Here is a 23,541-nt window from a genome sequence, read left to right as displayed (position 1 = left end):
TCTTGATTATATGCAAATCATCACTTTCTGTTGACTTAATTGTGATCTGATGTAACATGCATAATTAACACCTGTATTTAAAATAAATGTATATGTAATTGATATGCATATTTATAAAATGAATATTTATATTTACATGTTGTCTTTTTAAAATTGGGGATGAATTTCTTTCCCACAGAAGTGAGAGGTTAGCAGGTCCTATCATGAACTAAGCAAACAGAAACAAAGGATTGAGAACTTGCCTTCAATATGTACCTAGAGACAGCATACCCAGCTGGCACAAAGCCTGATTCTAGACCTGGCCCTGTTGTGTGACTTTCATCTCTACATCTGGGCCTGTTTCTACATCTGTGAAAGGAAAGATAGCTCTACAATTCTATTATAAACTCACAGAAGCACTCCAACCTTTCATTTATTCTGTCAAAATTACTGGACTCCAACCGCTGATAGCCCAGATTCTCTCTGACGGTAATTAATGTACCTAAAAAGTATACTTGGAAGGTTCCAGAAGGATTCTGAAGCATGAGGTGCCCATCCAAGCCCACAACACCAAGAGAACAGCAGTCCGGAGAGTAGACTATATAAACACACATATGTGGAACAAGAAGGACATGGAGAGTTCATCAAAAGAGGGCAGGACCCTCAGAAAGTGCAACCCAGGCCTGGTCCATTTTGAAGGAAAGAGAAGGAATTGATAAGACTCAGCATTGTCCTAGAGACACTATCTCAGTAGATGGGATCTTTGAAGAGTGGCTCTATAAAGAGCAGCTTTAGAAAAATAGAGTGGGCAAATGTATACCCTCCATGGACTTTGGCAGACAAAACTGTGTGTTATGTGCCACTGAGTCAGCTCCAACTTTTGGTGACACTACGAATAAATGATGTCCACAATGTCCTGTCCTCAACAGATAAAACCACACAGAACAAAACGAACTTCTTCTTCATCATGAATACAAGTAAGTTCTTTCTCAGTCTTTCACAAGTAAAGTGACTTATCATAAAATACTAGAGGCCCAGCACACGAAATCGTGCACGAGTAGGGTCCCTAGGCCTAGCCTGTGATCAGGGCCATGTCCAACGCCCCACAACACCCCGCGACGCCCCACGATGCTCGCCGACACCCCGTGACACTCCGCAATGCTTGGCGCCACCCCACCCCCACCCCCATGATGCCTGCCGCTGCTTACCGCTGGACACTCATCACTGCTCGCCACCCGCCGCTGCTCAACAGTCCCCAGTCCCACCCTGCTGCCACCCCGCCCCCGTTCACCATGGTTTCCTATTCCCCATGCTGCGATCGGAACCTGTGGGGGAGGCGCGGGGGGATGACCAAGAGGTGGTCAATGCACTTCATGGCAACTGGTCAAGCGGTCATTCCGGTCATTACACTTATGGTCCTAGCCTTTTATTATATAGGATTGTATGGGCCAAAGGATTAGGAATAGCACTCCCCCCAAAAAAAATCTCTCAGTATGCTATGGTTCTGGATATTTCTTGGCAGCTTGGCAGAGTAAAAAGAGCCAAAAGACCTGGGTGTGCCTCTGTTCCATTCCCGGCAAGGTAGCCATCTTGAGTAAGTTGCCTTTTTCCGTCCTGTCTTCCCTCCTGCAACTACTTTGCTTTTTGGAAAATGTAACTTGGCTCTCATCAAGCAAATTAATCAAAAAACTATTCCGGATTCAATGCTCTAGAATTCCAAACATAAATAAGACATGGGATCTAAAGGGATTCTAATCCAAAGAAGGAGAGTGTAGAATATGTAACTAACTGCAATGCAAAGAGAAAACAGCTACCTTAGTAATATGGATGGTATTTAGGGAGAGAGAAAAAGAAACAAATTAATTTACCTGGGAGGGACTGCTTAGAAAGTTGGGTCTTGAAGAATGAGCAACTTTTCAAAGGTAAAATGCAATAAAAGTTGCATTTTAGCCATAAAGCCAGGCAACACTTAAGCCACTGTCCATGTTAGGTGGCTTAACAAAAGCTAAGCTTACAAATCAAAAGAACCTTAATAACAAACTCTGTTGATCAGTTTAAATCTGCATGTTACTGACATGACCTCCAGAAAAGAACCGCACAAAAGCTCATATACACGCCCACGCATGCACACAGCATTTTACTGTATGTTTTGACACATGCATTTCATCTAGGTAGCAGTGCCTTTTGCAAGTAGATGAGGAAGAAAGACATTAAAAGATGAGCTCCTATTGTTCCACCAAACAACTTAAAACTGGTCGAAGCCTCAGAGGAGAAAAAAACAAAGCCAGGTCTCTGAGGCTTTCCATCTACCCCTTCAGAAAATCGTTGGCATCCCAGGCAATTCTTAGAAAAGTATTAAAATTTGAGCAACACTGGTTTACTTGTTTATATGCATCCCCATAGAATCCCCCACCACGTCTACAGAAGCTTCAAAGGCTCCACAGTAAGACCCGTCAGGATGTGGGGCGAGGAAGAGAAAAAGACACTGTCAAGCGTTTGGAGACCCAGCCCAGGCATGCAAGGCTCTCGGGCATCTGGTTATCCCAGCCTGACACTGTGACTGCGATTTCAAACTGTTTAATTAATTCTGATAATTCCACATCGCAGGTGCTACAGGAAGTATGTTAATTTAAGATCACATCTTACCAATTCCCACAGGTTTCATTCGAACCTAATAAATGAAATAATCTCCACTGTGAGCAACGTGCTTACCTAATTAGGCATAGGGCGATGAGGCATTCTCACTTAGGGTACATTGGTGTCACGGGTAATCTTTGAAGGCATAACTGTGGCCTGCCTACAGGCTCCTTCTTCAGGCTTCTATCACACACAGATCAAAGTCAAGCAAATAAGGGACCACATTGCCCTTTCCCTACCAACAACCCTGAATTTTTTGTTCCCTCGAACAACTTTTTGTCTTTTTATTTTATTTTTTTAAATATATTTTTATTGAATTCAGAGAGGAAGGGAGAGGGAGAGAGAATTAGAAACATCAATGATTAAAGAGAATCATTGATCTGCTGCTTACTGGGCATGTGTCCTGACTGGGAATTGAACCATGACCTCCTGGTTCATAGGTCAATGCTCAACCAATGAACCATGCCAGCTGGGCTTTTTTTGTCTTTTTAAACATACCTATATGACTGGATCCTATGAAATCGCACCATATTTAAACTAAACTATAGTTTAAATTAATTTCTTATTAATTCATTTAATAATTAACAGAAGATTCAGATTGTCTTTGACCAATAGCTTATTTCCTACCAGTGGGTTTTCTCCACACCAGTGAGGATTAAAGGGAACCAATTCTATCTGAACCAGTGTGCTGGAAGTAACACACATGCCTTTATGCCTCCCCCCATCTCCTCACTCCCATCCACACACACCTTCTGTTGGGGAACGGGCACAAAGCTGCCTAGAAGTGTCTCACCTCGACCCCCCACATGGATCACCGTCACTTCCTTCATGTCCATGCTCAAGCATTGTCCTTCAACAAGGCCTTTCTGATCATCCAAGTAAAAGAGCAGCCCCATCCCTACAGCTGTACGTTGGCCTCCCTACACAAAATGAAGATTTGGCACCGGTGATACCTGGTTGATTTGAATAGTGTAGCAGTTATTAACCATGGCTGCTCATTAGATTCACCTGGGACCTGTGACGTCCATGCCCAGTTGCCCTACCACTCCCCCACCCTAATTCACTGGTCTGGCATGGGCTATGGGCATCAGTATGTGTTAAATTTCCCCCAGATAAGAGCTGAGAATTTCTACTGCACAGAGTCAAATGGACTCAGTCAGGCCTGAGTAGTCATTTAACAGGAATGGTCTATTTTGAGTATCTACATCAGAGGTGGGAACGCCCAGTCTTCGGGCCTTACAAGGCCTGAGAAATCACTTAGTCTGGACCTGCCAAGGCATTAGGGGTGAGTTAATTAAATATTTGACCAAATATAGTAGGCTGATTTTTAAGTTGATAATTTTGTATCACCCTCGACTGATGTTGTAAATATCCAAATGGCCTTTGGCAAAAAAAGGTTCCCCAACCCTGATCTACATGCTCAAGTAGATTACTTCTTAATCATAAGTAGATTAAGGCAAAAGTCATTTTCGCTTCACTTTGTTCCACATAGACCCCAGTGTCAGACACCCTACCCCCCACCCCCAGTGGAAAGAATTTATCTTAATTCCCAGTGAACAATAGTGACTTCCGGCCAATGGGTATTTTCCTTTGCCCTGATGTTAAAAATCACTAGATTGAATAAATTGAGATAAAAGACAAAAATATGGCCTCCAGTATTCAGTCTTGTCATGGAGGTAAAATACAGAAAAGGAGAAGTTGCACTAAAGGTTTGCTGGGTAGCTTCAGTTTTAGGAGTGCCACGCTCCCTCGGCTACTAAGACCTGGCTCTCTCCCCGTTGGCTTAAACTCTGATTCTCCTACATCTTCCCCAGCACACCTGAAGTGGGGTCGGACAGAGAGAGGTGGCCGTTACCAGATGTAGGGCCCCGAACAGTGGTTTTTCCACCACGTAGAGGATTTTCAGAGGGGGCCACATTTGGCTGCATCCCTCTCCTGGGGAGCCCTGGACTGGGCTGCAGCGTGGCTCCCTATTCACACTGTTTGCAGAAGCATCGCCCAGGACTAGTCCAACTCTCATTCTACATTCAGCTGGCTTCTCCCATTTTCTCAGCCTGGCTTTGAACAGAACTTGAACAAATCTCTAAACTTCAGAGGGGAAACCCAGAAAACTCTGCCAGGTTTTTCTAACCCCTGCTTGAAATAATCAAACCCCCAGTGTATGCCTGAACTCAGCCAACGCTGGCTCAGCTGCCGGCCCCAGCCTTGCTAAAAAATTCACAAACCACAGAACAGCTGGGCCACAGTCTGCTTTCGGAGCAAAGCATCCACTATCAGGTTTCATTGAGGCACTACTGAAGAACTAAGTATTTATTCCTGACAGAGACTTGAAAGAGGAAATCTTACTGGCTGTCTGCTCAGAGTCACATGAGGACAGATTTGATGGGAATCCCATGCATATCCCAACTAGACAAAAGATATTATTCATTCCTAAAATGTCTTCAGAGACTTCATTAATGGAGAAATTCCAAGTGGCAAAAATAACCAAAAAAATTCCCCTAATATTTACATACAACTGCATTAGGATGGATCAGGGGAAGGAATGTTTAATATTTAGGCCCTCCCTAAAATCATGCTTCTTTCCTTTTCATCACAAAAGATAAGAACTGGCTGGGGGGATTGACAGGGAAAGAAGGTACCCTCTGGAAAACATGTGGGACCAGTTAAACACTCCTTTTCCCTAACAGGAGAGATTTCATTAGGAAGTTGCCGTATTTTGCCAATTTCTATGGAGACTTATCCTCCCGTGAATTTCCTCAATTATGACAGGCTGTGGTAAATGCAAAGATATCTTGTTAATATGCCATCAATATTCTATGCATAGGTAATATGCAGCTTAAATAGGCGTTTTTAAAATTTATTTAAACTTTATTCTTTCTCCAAAGACTTGGTCTAAGAAAGAAGATGAAGAAGTTAAACCCCTGAAATCTTGTGCCCAATCCAATGGGGATCCAGAATCAAGATTCTCAGATTCCAGAAAATCATCCTTCTAATATGAGGAGTTTTTGTTATTTTTTAATGATGAAAACAAGTTTTTTTCATGGTTGCCTCTATTACAGATGTCTCCATTCCCTCCCCCTTTGCCTCCCTCCACCACACCTCCCACCCCCTCTAGGCCTTCACCACATTGTTGTGTGTGTCCATGGGTTATGCATATATATTCTTTGGTTGATTTCTTCCCGTCTCCCCACCCTCCTCTCCTCTGAGATCTGTCTATCTGTTCCATGTATCCATGCCTCTGGTACTATTTTGTTCATCAGTTTATTTTGTTCTTTAGATTCCACATATAAGTGAGATCATATGATATTTATCTTTCTTTGACTGGCTTATTTCACTTAGCATAATCATCTCCAGGTCCACCCCTGCTGTTGCAAAGGGTAAGAGTTCCTTCTTTGTTACAGCCTCATAGTATTCCATTGTGTAAATGTACCACAGCTTTTTTATCCACTCATTTATTGATGGGACTGGGCTGTTTCCAGATCTTGGCTACTGTAAATAATGCTGCTATGAACACTGGGGTGCATATATTCTTTCTGATTGGTGCTTTGGGATTCTTAGGACATATACCTAGAAGGGGGATTGCTGGGTCAAAAGGCAGTTCCATTTTTAATTTTTTGAGGAAATCCCATATTGTTTTCCACATTGGCTGCACCAGTCTTCATTCCTACCAACAGTGCACTAGAGTTCCCATTTCTCCACATCCTCTCCAGCACTTGTTGTCTGTTGATTTATTGATGGTAGCCATTCTGATAGGTGTGAGGTGATACCTCATTGTAGTTTTTATTTGCATCTCTCTTATGATTAGTGACCTTGAGCATTTTTTCATGCCTACTGGCCATCTGTGTGTCCTCTTTGGAGAGGTGTCTATTCAGGTCCTTTGCCCATTTTTTATAGGACATTTTGTTTTCCAAGTGTTGAGTCGTGTAAATTCTTTATATATTTTGGAGATTAACCCTTATCTGATGAATAATTGGCAAATATGTTTTCCCATAGGGTATGTTCCCTTTTCGTTTTGTTGATGATTTAAACAAGTTTTTTTGCACTCACAGCCAATCACAACTCTGTTAACTTGCCTTCTCTGTACATTTGTAATTGCAATAATAATTACTGCTCATAATGGTGCTCTTGAAGTCCTACAAGACTTTTCATAGTCTTAACAATAAGATAATGTTCTGTTTTTTATTGTGTTCTCAGTCTTTGAAAACAAACTATTTAGCTATAATGTAAAATGTAATCCTAAGTTAACTGCCTTTAATTCCATTTTTCTTATATGGTAAATAGTGTATTCAACTAACATACAGTGAATGGATAAATGACTGGCTGGATAGATGGACGGATGAATGCAAAGGCAAGAAATGGATTCTACAACCTAGAAATAATACACTGCCTGCCTTAAATAAACTGACTCAGAGAAAAGCTATGCTAATTCATGTATCAGAGGTCCCATTCCCCATTTTTCCTATTTCTAGTAACCCATATAAATTCATTGTTTATTTTCACAATCTACATAACAACCCTAATTTAAATTAGACCAGCCCCAGTCTGAATGCCATAATGCTTTGTATTCTGTATCAGTTTTTCATGTTTTGAAACACCTTCATAAACACTACTTTGGATCCTCACAACAACCCTGTGAGGTAGTTGTGGCAGGTACTAGTAAATCACTGCCATTTTCAGATGAGGCAGCAAAAGCCAAGAGAAGTTAAAGGCAGCACTCAAGTAACATGGCTAGTTTGATATGGGATCAAAATTAGACCCAAGAATCTTTTCATCCCAGTAGTCTTCTCTGTCCTGAGGAAGTTCTCATGTTGATGAAAAAGTATGCTCTCTGGCCAGGAATAAAAATAGTGATTCAGCACCAGCTGAGAAGTCTATAGAATCCTAGGCACACACAGTCTCCCAATTTTCCAGATTTAGGATATGATTACTACCTTGCTTATCCCAAGCCATTGTTTTTGCTCTTTCCCTTCCGCTCCCATCTTCCCTTGTCCTTCACCATCTCCCCAAATTCCTCCATAAAGTGTTCCCACTTACTCTAGTCCAGTCACTTCTTTCTCCCTCAAGCTCTTACACTTGTACCTCTCACGGCACTTGTCACATGCAACTTGGTCACACCTCTCAACCTAGCTGTCTTGAATTTTACTTTACACCTCGAATCGTCTCTTATGTAATAGTGGGTATGTCCACAAATAGACTGCACTTCCTCAAGCACAGGGAGAATATGGAGGGGACATCTGCTGTTTCCAGCAAAGGACCAATTACCTTCATCTTCCCCACCATCCAAGCCCCCTTGGCCTGGTAACTGCATTGTGAGAATCACCCCTCTCCACTCAGAGTCACTGTGGCTTGGGGGTAGCCAAAATCTTCATCCAGCCCAGGGACAGATACATGATCCAACCAATCTATGAGGCTCAATTCCGAGACTGTGATAGCAGAGGAAAGGAGAAACTCAGTTTCTGGTGAGAATGCCAATAAGAAAGATGATGTAAGCCTGGAGGTATGGGGAATCCCAGGTAGAGCCCAAGACCAATCCAGCATAGAAAAAGCAGAACCAAAGGATGAGCAATCCAAGTCTTTTTTTTTTTTAAATTTAAGAAATCTTTGTTCAGATTATTACAATTGTTCCTCTTTTTTCCCCCCATAGCTCCCCTCCACCAGGTTCCCACACCACCCTCTGCCCTTACCTCCCCCGCACTGTCCTCGTCCATAGGTGTATGATTTTAGTCCAGTCTCTTCCCACATCCCCCACACCCCTTTACCCCTGAGAATGTTCAGTCCACTCCCTTTCTATGCCCCTGATTCTATTATATTCACCAGTTTATTCTGTTCATCAGATTTTTAATTCACTTGATTTTTTAGATTCACTTATTGATAGATATGTATTTGTTGTTCATAATTTTTATCTTTACCTTTTTCTTCTTCTTCCTCTTCTTAAAAGAATACCTTTCAGCATTTCATATAATACTGGTTTGGCGGTGATGAACTCCTTTAGCTTTTTCTTATCTGTGAAGCTCTTTATCTGACCTTCAATTCTGAATGATAGCTTTGGTGGGTAATCTTGGTTGTAGGTTCTTGCTATTCATCACTTTGAATATTTCTTGCCACTCCCGTCTGGCCTGCATAGTTTCTGTTGAGAAATCAGCTGACAATCGTATGGGTGCTCCCTTGTAGGTAATTAACTGTTTTTCTCTTGCTGCTTTTAATATTCTCTCTTTGTCTTTTGCTCTTGGCATTTTAATTATGATGTGTCTTGGTGTGGTCCTCTTTGGATTCCTTTTGTTTGGGGTTCTGTGCGCTTCCTGGACTTATAAGTCTATTTCTTTCACCAGGTGGGGGAAGTTTTCAGTCATTATTTCTTCAAATAGGTTTTCAGTATCTTGCTCTCTCTCTTCTTCTGGCACCCCCATTATTCTGATGTTGGTACGCTTGAAGTTGTCCCAGAGGTTTCTTACACTATCTTCAAATTTTTGGATTCTTTTTCCTTTTTGCTTTTCTGGTTGAGTGTTTTTTGCTTCTTTGTATTTCAAATCTTTGACTTGATTCTTGCATTCCTCTAGTCTGCTGTTGGGTCTCTGTATAATATTTTTTATTTCAGTCAGTGTATGTTTAATTTCTAGTTGGTCCTTTTTCATATCCTCAAGGGTCTCGTTAAATTTATTGGCCTTTTCTAGGAAATTCTTGAAAAACCTTATAACCGTGGTTTTGAACTCTATATCCAGTCGTTTGTTTTCCTCCATTACTTTCGCTTGTGATCTGTTTCTTTGTCTCCGCATTTTCGCTGCTTCCCTGAGTTGGTAGGGTAGCTTTGTGTGCTAGGTGTCCTATATGGCCCAGTGCCTCGGCCTCCCCAGTTACCTGATGTGGACACTCTTGGTGCACCCCTTTGTGGACTGTGTGTATAGCCTTGTTGTAGTTAAGTCTTGATTTTTGTTGGTATCACTGGGAGGAATTGACCTCCAGGCCAATTGGCTGTGAGGATCAGCTGTGTCTACACCAGGAGAACTTCAGTGATGGAGACAGCCTTATGAGACAAGACTTGCAAAATTGCAAAAGCCTCTGTGCTCAGCTTGGATGGGGCGGAGTCTCATGGCTGAGCAGACAGTCTTGGCTTCCTGTCAGCCCTGCCCTATCATGCCCCTGGGTCTCAGTGTCCCTCGGTAATCGCTGCAAGCACCTCTAAGAGTAAGCCGCCCTCAAGTTTCGCCCACTACCAGACAGTCCAGTTTCTCCCCCAATGAATCTGGATTCCCAGATTCTCACCCGGAACTGGAGTTCAACGTAGTGGGGGAGCTTCTGTTTCCCACCCACTAGAGAAAGCCAGCGACATTCAGCAGTCAGTCCTCTCTTCACGCACTAGCGTACACGCCTCCAGACCTCTGCCTTTCACGGCTCCCCTGAGTTTCCACCTGACAGTCCAGATTCCCCGCTTATAAGCCTGGGTCCCCAGGGTCTCGCCTGGAACTGGGGTTCAGTGCAGTCAGAACTGGGGTTCAGTGCAGTTGGGAGCTTTTGTCTCCTTCCCACTAGAGAAAGCCAGCCAGGCACTCAGCCACCCGCATGCATGTCTGCGTACCTCAGCCTTTTGCAGCTCCTCTGATTCTCCGTGTGCTTTCCTCTTTCCTTCTCGTTGTACAATTTCCACTCAGCCAGCTTTCCTGTGGTTCTGGATGATGTTCGTTTTGTCTTTTAGTTGTAGTTTTGAAATTGTTGCGCAAGACAGCAGTTTAGGTGTTTACCAATGCCGCCATCTTGGTTTCTCAGCAATCCAAGTCTTGATGAGAACATTTGAGTCACTGGATCCAGCTCGACCCAACCTGGACTTTTGGGGGTACACATGAAATATGTGTTCCCTTTGTTTTAAGTCAGTTGGAATTGGGTTCGGTTAGGATCCTGTTATTTCTTTATGGAAGAGTCTTTGGTGGGCAATTTGATTAGGAAAGAGACTATGGCATTTGCTGGGAACTGAATATACAAAGCAATCTTATTTATTGCAGATCAATAAAGATAGCGAGATTTTAAAGATGCTTTTATTTACATTTTACAGAAGGTTGAGAAACATTATACTGTTCACAGCAATTTTATAGTTATATAAAATTATGTTAATATGTTAGTCATAAAAATCATTATTATTACCATTCTTCATCAATTCTTAGATGCATGTTATTCTCACATTATAAAATCCCTAAAATGAGAATGTCATATAATCAATGGGATCATATAATCTCTGGGCCTGAACTGAAGTTGAATTCTTCCAGAGAGGATTAGCATTTGTTTCTGCCAGTCAGAGTTCTCTGAGGCTACTTGAAATCAATTTCTATACCACAGGTACTCCTCAGACTTGTGTGAGTACCAGCTTGTGGCTCAAATTCTGAGAGAGATTTGTGTTTCCTTCCCTCCATAGAGGCACAATGATGGGACATATAGGTTTCCTGGCTGGCTCTTCCAGAGAATTTTCCTTTACCCTATCACTGAGTGAGTAGCTCATGGGTATCCTGCCTTTATGTATGGGGTTTCCTATTAGACTTCCTATCTTGGTACATAAAATAATAATGTTTTTTGAAATATATGATACCTTGACTTTCATGAATTATAGTATTATAATTAATATTATAATTGGCTTTGAAAAGCAATGGTGGGTGATTCTGAATTGGGAAGTGGGAGAAATCCCTTGAATTAACTCCTTGATGCGTCCACTGCATGTCTTTCTCTTACTGGGAAGCAAAGAGTCTGGACTAATGGAGACTGTGTTATAAAAATCTTTCTAAACCTCACTGAATCTAGAATAAGGCCAGGAACATAATAGTTGCTCAATAAATAATTGTTGGGTTTCTGACTCAACTAATTTATTGACCAATTATAATTTTATAAACCCAGATGCAACTAAAGAAGCAGAGAGAAGTGCACCAGGGCAGCTCTTGGGCTGAATGCCTTCTGAACATGAGCTCAAGATGTGGTCCCTATTAAAAGGGGCTCCCCTTTCAGAAGAGCCCAATTAAATATCCCTCCACACTGTGTCATACCACTGGGAGCTCAAGTACCCACAATCTGGAGGCACTAGATGTTCCAATTAAGATGGTTTCTGCCATTGCATTTGAACTTCACTGGATACTCAGGTGGTCTTCTAAGTACACACTTTGGTAACAGTGGTTCAAGTACCAAATGAGATTTCTTTTCATTCAATTGAGCTTCCAGAAATGCCACAAAATTACTTCCCAGTATTATAGAAAATGATTCCAGAGAAGGTTGAACAAGAGGCAACCTTTCACCCTCTAACTCTATTACTGCTGGGGTGAAACCTTTGTTAAATCCAGATTTATAACCCTTCTCAGTTCATATTGCCTAGTGGTTCTGTGAGCACGAAGCCTGCATTTGTTGCCAAAGAGAAACATTTGCTCAGTGAATTCTTTTGGTCTTTATCTCCTTTCTCTTGAGGATTGTTAGAAAATAGAGCATTGACTCCCAGTCTCTTTCTCTCTCTTTCCCCTCAGAGCCTCTTGCCGTATAACAAGATTGTTAAAGACAAATTGCTAACCATCCCTCTTACACACACACCTCATTAAATTGGTTGCACAATTTTCTTTCATTCTTTCTCCAGGGTTGCTGTAGGAATATAGTCATTTATAATAACTGCCACTGTTGAGTGTAACTGCTGGGCTCAGGTGAGAGTGTGTATATACTCTTTGTTTTGTAAAAGGCTTTCTTTCAGGTACAAGTAATTTAGTCCTGTTTCCTTAGATGAATGATTGGCATATTGGAAGGCCTTAGGTCACCTGGGGTTCAGGTTGGTTTTTAATGAATTCTGTTGAAATTCCAGGAACTACATGAGAGACTTCTGAATGAGCACATCTTATAGGTGACTTGTCATCATCATCCTCATCTTCAGCATTATTGAAAAGCTAGTGTAAAAGAACAAGAGTAGGTCTCCCTCACCACCTCAGTTCACCCAATTAAAATCCCAAGTTTATTCTCTCAGAATCCAACAGAGAGAATCTAAAATGACAGCATATGTGTTAGGCAGGGCACATGCCCACAAGTCAGGAGATCTAAAGCAAGACTTACTTCTGATGCTCTCCTGTTTTATGGCCTTTGAGCCTCAATTTCCCCATGTATGAAATAAAATACTCTCTAACCTGACTAACAGGGATCCTAAAAGCATTCAAAATAATAATTTGTGTGGACGTACTTTCAAAAGTGTAAAACAGCAAACATATGAAGCATTATTTTAGACATATCAATGGGCTCTTCCACAATTAGGCAGATGGCATTTTCTATGTGACTTGAAGGGGCTTTTCTATATAGCTTAAAGACACAAAAAGAACAGGGAGGGAAGAAAGCCAGCAGCAATGTGCTTACTAAGATTCTTGGGGGCTCCAGAACCAAGTTCTGAACATCATAGCCCATAAAATTTAGCATCCTCTACCAAGCTAGTAAAAACATCAGGTCATCAGCTGAGCCACTTAACAAGGAGGTCATGGAACCGAAAATAGTAACTACAGCTTCTGTAAAGAAATAATCTCCAAACCCAAACATGGTAAATACAGAGACCCTCACTAATAAGCACACAATAAGAAAACATGGAGGGAAGCAAAGCCTCGCAGGGCCAGCTTAGTAACGGGGGCCTTGCCCATCCCCAACCCTTCCCACCAGCCAACACCAAAGCCCTTCAATCACCCATCTCAGCCCCACCCTGTCCCTGACCCAGTGTCCACATGTCTGACTAATTTGGGAGCCATGCCTGACTAGCTGGTGAGATGGAGAGACAGAGGATCAGTTTCACAGGCCCCAGTCATGAGACGATGCATATCAGCTTCAGTTGGATGCTTCTGAAGACCTTCCCTCTACCTTTCCCCAGGGCAAACTTTGTCTGCCTTTTATAGGGGTCAGCAAGCAATCTTCTGACATCACAAGCCTCTCTCTTTTGGTTTGTCCTATGTTCAACTTACCCACTTAAGATCTGCTTAAGGATGCTCACAACCCCGCTTTGCACCAAAGCTTCCAATATCTGGTCCTGGCCCTTATACAATTCTACTCTCCTGACCTTAGTGCTCAAGGTTTCCACGTCTGGCCCCAAGCAACCTATCAGCCTTTTCTCCACCCTGCCACAATCCAATGCCTTCTGTTCCAGGCACTTGTTCCCCAAGTCACCTGACTCCTTCCCATTTCCAAGGTTTTCTCACACCATTTCCCACCTAACAAACCATTTCCCTTCTCTCTATCTCTCCAGATCTTATAGGGTTCTTCAAGACCCTCCTGCCCCATGAAGTATTCCAGGATTGCTATGCCTACAATTGTTGGCTCTCCTCTGAATCCTTGCAGTCCCACCTTCTGTTAGCAGTTTGGGATAAATGTCTTTTGTGTGGTGTTACAATGTTATTTTTATCATTTCCATTATTTAATTTATTTATATCTTACTAGAGGCCCAGTGCATGAAAATTCATGCACTGGAGTGGGGGGTGCCTCAGCTCGGCCTGCCCCCTCTCACAGTCCGGGAGCCCTCAGGGGCGGAAGGCAACCCAGCGATCAGGGGAAGGCGACGCCCCATCACACCTCTGCTGCTGCCACTGCCAACAGCGCAAGCCTCGGCCAGCCCTGGTTACCTGAGCCTCAGGCCGGCCCTGGGTGGCTGGGCAGCTGCTATCCAAGGCTTGCCTGTGCCTCAGGCCAGCCCTAGGCAGCTGAGGGGTCTAGGGGACTCCATAGGCAGGCGTGCGAGGCGGGCCCCCTTGCCATGCGCCTGCCGCCCCAGCGGGGCTAAGGGGTCTGGGCACCGCCATCTTGTGGCTGTGGGCGCCACCACCTTTGAGGGCAGGGCAGTCAATTAGCATATTCCCTCCTTATTAGATAGGATTAATGAAAATCTTGCCATTTTTTGTATCTCAGTGCCTAAGAATTATGCTTGAACTAGAGGCCCAGTGCATGATTGAATCATGCACGTTTAGGGGGGGAGCTGGGTGCCAGTCCGCTGGTGCACCAGGCCTTTCAGAAGCCTCCGGCGGGGCGGAGGCTTCTGAAAGGCCTGGTGCCTGAGCGGACAGGCACCCAGCTCCCACGCTTTTGCTTTTGATCGCTGGTGCACCAGGCCTTTCAGAAGCCTCCAGCGCCGCGGAGGCTTCTGAAAGGCCTGGTGCCTGAGTGGACAGGCACCCAGCTCCCACACTTTTGCTTTCGATCTCGGGGGAGCAGGGTGCCTGTCCGCTAGTGCACCAGGCCTTTCAGAAGCCTCCGGCCCGGCGAAGGCTTCTGAAAGGCCTTGTGCCAGAGCAGACAGGCACCCAGCTCCCCCGCTTTTGATGGTCTGCGGTGGGACGTGAGCTCGCTGCCCCAGAGGCCCCTTCTGTGCCGCAGCACAGCCATGGCGCAGACGCTGAGCTCGAGCCGCTGCTGGCGACGCGAGCTCAGCGTCCCGCTGGCCCAATCGGCTACCCCGGCCACCCCGCGTCCCGCCCCCCCCCCGCGCCTCCTGGCCAATCGCGGGCATAGCGAAGGTACGGTCAATTTGCATATTTGTCTATTATTATTAGGTAGGATTAAAGCAAGTCTTTAATAAATACCTATTAATTGCTCTGTTGAAATGATTGGCTTTATGCATACTCTAAAGACTTCCTTCAATCTATCCTAAGAAAGCTAATTCTAAGGCAAGAAGAAGCAGAGTAGTGGTAATGATCATCCTCTTGAGTCAGTCCACTAGGATTCGAATCCTGGTGGCTCCATTTACCACCTGTGTAACTTCAGGGTATTACTTAACCTCTCTATGCTTACACCTCACCCAGACAGCTGCTATGATGCCTTAAATAAACTAACCCACATAAAACTCTTAGGTTTTTACATGTATGTAGTAAGTACTTAATAAAAGATGCCTCGTGCTCACTTAAGCAGCACATATACTTAAATAAAATAACTAAAAAAGATAACTAATATTAGAGTAGAGGTCATAAAATACATTTAATATTTGCAAGTTTAATATCTTCTATTGCACTATTACTGTGAGCTGAGAGAACCTATAAAATGTGAATAACTTTATTATGTTTTCTTAAAAGCCTAAATGAACTCAAAATGATTTTCCTGACTAATTTGGGAGCCATGCCTGACTAGCTGGTGAGGAATATACAGACTGATATTCCGTAATTTATTGAGGGTCATTAAATATATTTTGGTTGACTCTCCAAGATTTGGGGTTCAATTTTACAGACTTAGAATCTTTAAGAGAACTAAAGTCCTTTGGATGAAAAAAAAAAAAAACAGGAGAGAAGAAAAGCAGTCTGTCCTCCTATTCTTCAATTGTTTTCATTCCTCAAAATGGGGTTTGATTATTTTTAACAGGGAAAATGTTGCCATAGAACAATTCAAAATCGATTTATTAAAATTGACAGATTATCCAATCCTTTACCATAAAAGGATGCACCCTCCTGCAAGCTTTTCTTCAAGAAATCTGGGGTTGCGAGCGCCTTCCTAGAATGCTATCAATTTAAATGATTGAAAAAAAACAACACATAATAAGTGACAGATTTTTCAAATCAGATAAAGATGGGAACCAGATTATCTGTCTGTGGGTGATAGATTGCAGCAATAATAAATTCACTTGAAGACACTGGATCAATTTTTAATCAAGCCAAGAATTATTATTGCAGAAAGATAAAATGACCCATGAGAAGATGCCTTAATTTTCCACCAATCAAATTATAGCCTTTCTAAATAAGATGTAATGAGATCCATGGAATATCCAGGTTACACATCCCACCTAATTACCCATGTTCCCTGTCATGTAGTGATATACTAGTGGTAAACTGACCTCTGAATTTGCCCAGATGAAAAGGTAATTAGTTTTTCCACCAGGCTCTAGTGGAAATAACAGCAGTGACACATGTCATCTCCTTCCACCAAGTCACAGTCTCTGAGGTGTTTGTTCTTAAAATATACAGGATATGACCTACTGAGTAATAAACTACACAGTCATTAAGTGAAGCTTGTGTCTGACAGAAAAACAGCCACCATCTCTAAGTTGAGAAAAAAAGGGCCTGGAGGTAAAGCAAATCAGTGAATACTTGACACTAAACTTTATCAGCAGGGAACAATGCTCCCTCCCCAGCCTCCCCCAGGACCACCAATCGGGAGATGGCACTCGTAATTACTGCCGATTGTGAAGACCCTGTAGAGAGATCCATAGTTCCATCTGCCCTGCTTGTTCCCATCTCTCCTTTCAGGATTTGGGATCTCTCCCAACTCAGGTTCCTTTCCAAATCCAAAAGCTGCTGCTAAGAAAGGTATAAACCTAGGTTTTAAACCCTACACTAATCCTAGTCAGCATCCCTTCAGTATTTATTCATTCAACAAACACCTATACTCCCCCTTTGCTTTCTCCAGTGCTTGAAACAGATAACCCTACCTGCCTGGATCAACCTTCTTCATCAAATCTATTTGTTTTTCATCTCTGTCGTTGAACACATAACTGAGCTCTTCTAGCATCAGGATTTCCTTTATTTATCAGAGATTCATTCAATTTATTACTTAATTCAGTTCACTCTTAGTCTCCTACTAATGCTTATATCTGCCTATAGATTGTTAATAAATTAGTGAGCAGTCATGAGTAGACTACCAATGTTAATGACAATCAGTTGTTGATTTGAAATAAAGTCTCTTTAATTCATTCCTGTCATTAAATCCTTTGAAGAATAGCTTACATTTCACCAAGAGTATGAGAATTGAAAAGACCTTACACTTTCAAACAGTGCGAGGCCAACCCAGAGTTTCCCATTGGATAGCTCGCAGAAAGACAGAATCTTTTAAACTAATGAACAGTAATCTTTCATGCTGGAGCTTACATTTGGAACTCAATGAATGCATTTACTACAAGATTTTCTCCCCTCTAATGATTTCCCAAGTTTCTGTCTTTTTAAAAATTACATGTACATTTAACCCATTTTTGGTAATGTGTGGTTCTTCAAGTCACCATATTCAAGGCATTCTCATAGTAAAGGCAAAATCATGACCAAAAAATTGCCAATTCTTCTTATGTAATACCAGATTTCATTCAATTGCAAATCTCAACACTGATAATCCCAAAATTTATTTAATAATAACTAACAAAAATTAGTTGTTATTTTTATTTTTTAGTATATTATATACTAGAAACCCGTTGCACGAAGTTTCGTGCAATAGACTTTCACCTGGCTGCCGGCAGCAGTTTTCCGCCAGCACCAGTTTTCCTCTGGCCACCCGCCGATCAGAGCGCCTCCCGCCAGCGCGATCGGCTACCCCGAGAGGAACTCCGATCCGGGAGGCACTCCGATCGGCAGCGTTGGCCTAATGGCCGGTGGGAGGAGCGGGAGTCGGGGACTCGCGAGTCCCCGCCCCCGCTCCTACCGCCAGCCAATCGGCCACCCTGAGTCCCGCCCCCCGCGCCTCCAGCCGGCCCAATCGTGGGCGTAGCGGAGTGATGCAATTTGCATACTGCCTTTTTATTATGTAGGATATTGTGGACTAAATGTTTGTGCTTCCCCCCAAAAAAAAAAAAAAAATTCATCTGTTGGAGCCTTAATCCTTAGCTAGCTAGTGTGGTGGTATTTGGAGGTGGGACCTTTAGAAGGTAACTAGGTTTAAAGGAGATCATAAGAGTAGAGCCCCCTTGACAGAATTAGTGCCCTTATCAGTAGATAAAAAGTCTGGCCGGTATAGCTCAGGGCTGAGCATCCACCCATGCACCAAGAGGTCACTGGTTTGATTCCCAGTCAGAGCACATGCCTGGGTTGTGGGTTTGATCCCTGGTGAGGGGTGTGCTGGAGGCAGCCAATTGATGTTTTCTCTCATTTCCCTTCTTCTCTAAAAAAAAAAAAAAAAAAAATCAATAAAAAAATGTTTAAAAAAAGGAATAGAAAAAGCAACCAGAGCTTTCCCTCTCTCCACCATGGTGGCTGTCTGCAAGCCAGGAAGAGGGCCTGCACCAAGAATTAAACCTGCTGATAACTTGATCTTAGACTTCTCAGCCTCCAGAAGCTTGAGAAATAAATGTTTGTTGGTTAAGCCATCCAGTCTATGGTATTTTGTTATAGCAGCCCAACCTCAGACAATATAGAAATATAGTATGTAATATAATAATTGTTATACATTATATTAAGTTTAATAGATAACAACACATAATGCATGAAATAATATAAACTAACACTTTTTCAGGCATTCTTCTAACAATTTGACATTCATTGTCTCAACTCAACCCAATAGCTCAAGAGGTTACTCCTTTATTCTAATTTTACAGATGGAAAAATCAAGGTTTGATAAAGATAGCTAACTTGCATAGGTCCCATGAGAGATGAGTACCCAAACAATCTGTCTCCACACTTACCCAATGTGCTTTCTGGGAAATTGGTCAAGTTTATTTGCAGTTACTATTTAACTAGGATTATAATACCTGGACAATGGTCACTGCTATGATGTCCCCCTAGTGATTTTTCCCATTTTTATGATATCTTGGCTTTGGATGTTTCTGCCTCCTCTGAGCACTCTGTCTTAGAAATAATTGGCTCAAGCACAAAGAGAGTTATCCTCAATTTAATGAATTCTAGCAATTCATCGTTTTGCTACCCTTTCTTTGCTAATTTATTAATAACAATTATAACAAAACTGGTATGCAGTATAAATTCTTACATATTCTCTTTACCTTAAAATATTGTTCCTGGTGTTCTTAAAAGGTGATGTGTTAAGATTTATACATTATTACCAAGAACAGAACTATAGCCAATTGACCATAAAATCCAACTATTCTTAAGTAATTCAATATGCCCATGGTAGTGAATAGAATATTTGCTTGAATATGTCTTTATAATATTAGTATTTCAAATATCCCTTTGCATTGTTGCACTTGGTCAAACCAGTGTTTACACTGACTATATGCTGCTCCCTCAAAGCATATTTTTATGGAAACCAGATAATTACTTAAACAGACAGACACTGGTCCATGGATTTATATTATTTGTCTGCTTTAACTAAACACTAGCAAGTAGCTCATGGATTCAACAGTAAATACTTTCACAAATCTGTATCAATGAAGACCATGTAAACGGGAGAGCATTACAAATCTATTGATTCTCATAGGCTCATCCTATCTAATAAAAGAGCAATATGCAAATTGACCATCACTCCAACACACAAGATAGCTGCCCCCATGTGGTCAAAGATAGCTGCCCCCATGTGGACACAAGATGGATGCCACAAGATGGCCTGTAGGGGAGGGCAGTTATGGGCAGTTAGGGGTGACCAGGCTGGCAGGGAGACCAGGCCAGCAAGGGAGGGCAGTTGGGGGGGACCAGGCCTCTAGGGGAGGGAAGTTGGGGGGGACCAGGTCTGGAGGGGAGGGCAGTTATGGGCAATCAGGACAGCAGGGAGGGCAGTTAGGGGTGACTGGGCCAGCAGAGGAGGGAAGTTGGGGGAGACCATGTATGCAGGGGAGGGCAGTTGTGTGAGATCAGGCCAGCAGGGAGGGCAGTTAGGGGTGACCGGGCCAGCAGAAGAGGGCAGTTGGGGGAGACCAGGCCAGCAGGGGAGGGCAGTTGGGGGGGACCAGGCCTGCAGGGGAGGGCAGTTGGGGGTGATCAGGCCAGCAGGGAGGGCAGTTAGGGGTGACCGGGCTGGCAGGGGAGGTTAGGGGCAACCAGACTGGCAGGGGAGGGCAGTTAGGGGTGACCAGGCCAGCAGGGGAGGGCAGTTAGGGGCAATCAGGCTGGCCGGGGAGCAGTTAGGCATCGATCAGGCTGACGGGGGAGTGATTAGGGGTGATCAGACTGGCAGACAGAAGTGGTTAGGGGCAATCAGGCAGAGGCAGGCAAGCAGTTGGGAGCCAGCAGTCCTGGATTGTGAGAGGGCGGTTGGACATCCCTCAAGGGGTCCCAGATTGGAGAGGGTGCAGGCGGGGTTGAGGGACACCCTCCCTCTCCCCCCCCCATGCATGAATTTTGTGCACCGGGCCTCTAGTAGTTAATATAAGAATAGTATTGATACTCTTATGTTGATATGGCAAGAAAGACTTGAAGTTGACCAAAAGATTTCTACACATCACTTTCCTATTATTACACAGTATTGAAAATATCTTCATGGGGTGACCAGCTGTCCCAGTTTACCTGGGACTGTCCTGGTTTCAGCACTGAAAGTTCTGTATCACAGGAAACACCTCAGTTCCAAGCTCCTCCTAAACCTTCCTCCAGCCACCTCTCCCCAACACTAATCCATTCTGACACCTTAAAACCTACTCTCAAAATGTGTTGAAAGCACCACTGGTACATGGTATAAATGGCTTTTCCCAAAAATGTATGATTCCCAATATTCAGAGCACTTAAGAAATTGCTTCCAGCACACAGATAGACCAGCAGTTTTCAACCTTTTCATCTCATGGCACACATGAACTAATTAAAATTCTGTAGCACACCAAAAAAAATATATTTGTTGTTGGTCTGACAAACAATTTAAGTATAATTTGGATTGGTTAACAAAAAAAAACATAATAATAGTAATTATTATTTTTTGCTCCAATATGTGTATATTTCTGGTACCAAGAATTAACCAATCAGACTCAACTTTATTATGCGACATGACCAATAAGATGCAACTCTATTATATGACTTACATATTTATGGTTCAAGACAGGACATTCACACCAGATGGCTATTTTTGTGTTGGCTGCTGTAATTTTTTATTTGACAATCTAAGGGAAAAAAGGTTGGTGTCCCTGACTAAATAGTCAGGTATTACATATTTTAAAAATTCTTGGGCTACACCAGTGGGCTGCTCACACACCAGTTGAAAATCGCTGATCGTTCAACACAATGGGACCTGCTAGCCTAGACTCTAGGTGTAGAATTCCTTTCACCTAAAAACTAAGACAGGTTGGTAGCAGTAAAAGAATTCAAACTTGTACAAACATACCCTTCCCTCTCTTTTGCTTAAGAAAGCCCAATGAGTGAAAAATGTCTTAGCCTTTCACCAAAAAAGTGAAAACAGGAATATATTAAAGATTGGGGTGAGAAAGAATAATTAACTTAGTTTTGAATAAGATGAATTTGAGGTGCCTTTGGAACAAAGAGCTATATCCAGTACATATCTGAATATATAAAAGCCCAGCGACCGAAACGGTGGAACGACCAGAACAACTGGAACAACTGGTGGCTATGACGCATGCTGCAGCAGCCAACCAGCCTGATCCAGGCCCCAATCAGCCCCCACCCCCACCCCACCACCCCAGCCAGCCCAGTCCCCAATTGGCCCCCAACATCCCAATTGGGGGTGGGACCAGTTGGCCAACTGCCTGCGGCCCCTCCCCCTGGCTGGCCCCACCCCCAATCAGCCCCCAACACCCTGATCTGCCCCCAACACCCCAATTGGGGGTGGGGCCGGCCAGCCAACTGCCTGCAACCCCTCCCCGCAACCAGCCCAGCCCAATGGGCCTCCCATCAGGACAGGCCAGCTGGACCCCACCCATGCACAAATTCATACTCCAGGCCTCTAGTTCAGATATAAGTATCTGGGGCTGAAATAAGAGATAGCACAAGAAAGGCACTGGATTATAGGTAGATGATGAAATGGATGAGATGAAGTGGAATGGATGAGGTGACCTGGGGACACATAACTAACTGATGATCTGACAAAAAATATTAGGGAGAGATGAGAGAAAAAAGGAGGCAGAGGATGAATATCTTGCCTGAACCACCGAATCATACTTATTCTTAAAGTACCCTGCTCTGAATTGCACTAATTTAATTTCCTGTGTCTTCACCTTGCTATATTTTCACTGGCCAGTTGTTCTTTTGCTAGATGGACTGTTCTGAACCATTCCTGGAAGCCCAGTTTTCCTGACCACCTCAAGGCAACTTCTCTGTATATATACACTAAGGTTTGTCCTGAGAGCCCTGAGGTAGTTAAAGCTCTTATCTGAGCTTTTTTTTTTTCCTTCTTTCTTTCCCTTGCTTTCTTTTCCACAAAAATTTATTTAGCACCAATCATGTGCCAGGCATTGCTCCAGACACCAGAAGCAACGAACCACAAAGCACAGTATTACTATCGCATACACTCAGAAGCAATAGATTATTTTTTCTATCTTTTTTTAAATTTGTCTTAAGAAAATAGTAACATAACTTTAAAGTCACTGGAACTTGTTCTTCTAAAAGGAAGCAAAAGAGCATCATATAGTTACTGAAGGTATAAATATTCTTTCTAAGTCACTAAGCACTAGAGCTCTGGATAAACATGGGATATAATATTTAAAAAAGACACATTAGAGTTTACAGAAAGCTCAGAACTATAATGACATAGCTCTTAGTCCTCACCTCTCCCAACGTAACTATCTACTCATTCAGCATTCCAAAGAACAAACCTATATCGTCCTTTATAATAGCAATACCCTATTCAGTAGTTTGAAACATTCCATCTAGTAGCAATACGTGTTCCTGTGGGCTACTGTGTCAAGGTCATTGGGATACTTTTTGAAATGCCTCTACTTGTTAATGGAAAGTTCACTGAGATAATAAGTAGGCATAAGGTTGGCTTTTTTTGTAGAACCTGGACCATTCAAATCACATATTAACAGGTTCTTTTAACTTCAAAAAAGTCAAGAAAAGGGATTCTTGGGGTTTTTTTTAGAAAAATTATTCTTAATTAAATGTTTAATGCTTATTGTAGTTAGAATATTAGTTTTAGTTCATATTTATGATTCACTAGATTTCTTATATAACCAGTTTATAATATATTTGAGCCCATTTATATGAGAGCATAATTTTATTCTTTAAAATTATTACACGGGTTTATAGCTATTGCATCTTTGTTTTATGACATATTTTTGTCATATCTATGGTTTATTTAATGGCAAGTCCTTGATCAGGAAGGCAAAGCCCAATTATGACATTGTTCTTATGGGAAAATGTGACTGCTTTATGAGTTTCCAGGAAT

The sequence above is a fragment of the Cnephaeus nilssonii genome (genome assembly GCF_951640355.1).
Source record: "Cnephaeus nilssonii genome assembly, chromosome: 15".
Lineage (NCBI taxonomy): Eukaryota > Metazoa > Chordata > Mammalia > Chiroptera > Vespertilionidae > Cnephaeus > Cnephaeus nilssonii.
Note: the sequence above shows the minus strand (reverse complement) of the source record.